Below are 2,404 nucleotides of genomic sequence, written 5' to 3' on the forward strand. Positions count from 1 at the left end.
ATATATATATATATATATATATATATATATATATTTATAATGTGCTCTGAGGGCAGCTTTCCTGATGCATATGGAGTCAGTCAGTAAGTATTTCCTTTGGATCTCTAACAATTTTTTTTTCACAAAAATTACAAAATTACATCTCTAGAATTTCCTTATTTATCCTGGTTACTTGCACATCATCAAAAAAAATCTCAGTCATGATAGTAAGTGCATGCATAGTGCGAGCTACTTTTCCCTCCACTCCCAATGAATTCTGATTGGATGCACATACTGGTGCTCACTAATGGGTTTCCGCAGAAATGACAGATGGGTGCATCTGCCGTACAGTTCTCAACACTGTATTGAAATTGTCTCACCCTTTGTAAACTTCCAGAGACAGACTCTATATTCAGACAGAGAGTGCATCGTAGGGCTCGTACGTGACCCCTGACCCATGCTAACCCCCCATTGCTTCTGGTTTTCAGCCACCTGCGCTATAGCAAAACAACAAGCTACTGGTTGTTATGAGCCCTGAGTGAGAGAATACAGGGGAAAGAAAGGGCAGGGTGGATGCTCAGACCTTTTCAACCTACCGTAGCAAGAGTCCCTAAAGTGCAGTAAGTGCTACTCTGGGCAGATAGAACAACAGTATACATGAGGGTCTTCACCTTGTGCAAGTGTCTAAAAAGTCTCTGTAGATTTCAGGAAAGAAAGGTCAGCCACCTCAAAACATGGGTAAAGTACCAAGACCTACACGGGCTTCGAAATTGCAGTAATAACCTCAGAATTACTTGGCTATATTTGTTCTAAGTGGTCAACGTCTACATGAATTAACCACGTATTAATGTTTCATATATTGCATGCTGTTAGATTTACAAAGCTAAGCATTGGCAACAACTCCACAATATGAGCATCACATCATACAACACGATAGACAGTGTTTAATATAAATGATACCTCTGGCAAAAGTTCATCCAGGACTCTAATGCGCCATCACCTTTCTTCAGCCAATCACCAGCCTCCACCTGTGTTAAAAGACCTTTAATTACAGGCATTTGTTGCTGCTTTCAGAAGTGATGTCACGTCTCTCCCTCCTTCCCGACAACTGCCACCAGTTTGGTCTCGGCACCTGCCCGGGGGTATGCTCTAAGTTCGGCAGGATCTGCCGCGAGTCGAGAGTCCCGATGTTGCAAGACCTGCGCTGACGTCTAGGCCTACGCCAAAGACAGTTTAACTTGGCACCATTGTTCCCTCAATGTCATTAATTGTCAAGATTAAATTTACAATTTACTGCCCTCATGTCTTCAGAGTCTTCTGGTAGTAATTTAGTGTCATTAACTGAAGTATACAGAGGATTTTGGAAAATTATCATTATCGTATTTATGTTCCATTTATTCTACATTTACAAAACACAGTAATAATGCATATGCTATAAATAATGCTGGAGGTGCTTTGAGGAACTCTACTGCAGGTATGGCTTACACTGTAGCGCTGCTCAGAGCAGAGAGAGCAGCAGGCAGGCAGGGGTCAGTGTGGGGCATATATATATATATATATATATATATATATATATATATATATATATATATATATATGTGTGTGTGTGTGTGTGTGTGTGTGTGTGTGTGTAAGACTGAGAGAGAGGGAGAGAGAGAGAGAGAGTCTGTGGCTGTAAAACCAGCTGTGAACGACAAAGTGTTCACGACCCCGTGTCACTAAACTAAACACTCACTGCAACCACAAGCTAAACTCCATCTGTGAAAGTGAAGCTAACTCCATAATGCAACTTACGAGGATGATGCATACCTTACGGACAGTTAATGAAGGTTCCTAACTAACTTCATTCACAGACACGACATCAGAAGATGACCGCTATAGTGACTGAGCTATAGCCATGTATACAACTGGACATAAACAAGGAGTATATCTCCAATTATTAAAGCATGCTTTCCACCATCTGGATGGTATATGTGTTGAACATTGCAAAATATTCCACTAGTCCAGAAAGGCCTAATGATCCCAACTTTTCTTGTGATCTCAAGATAACAAGTTGATTTGTTGGAATAACAAGTTGTCGCTGTCCAATGAAAAACCTGTATCTCCAAAAAGGTGACTTTACAAAAAAAGGCACAAATGATCTTTACTCTGAATGGAAGTCAATGTAAAATAAGAGTTCATTCCACATAATTGAGAGCATTTCTATTGGTCTGCCCGTCCAGACGTATTCAAACAGTGTACTGAGCAGATACAGGATTCAAACCATGGACAAAACTAAAAACAAACAAAAATGGCAATGCGTGTTTTTTATTGGACAGAAGCAACAATTTTGTTTCCTCAAATAATGAGTTGTTGATGAGTTGTTATGAGAAGTTGTTTTGTCGAGACAAACCTGCATATGTGACATTTCATAAATATATATATA

Source organism: Salminus brasiliensis, chromosome 20 (genome assembly GCF_030463535.1).
Source record: "Salminus brasiliensis chromosome 20, fSalBra1.hap2, whole genome shotgun sequence".
NCBI classification, from domain to species: Eukaryota; Metazoa; Chordata; class Actinopteri; order Characiformes; family Bryconidae; genus Salminus; species Salminus brasiliensis.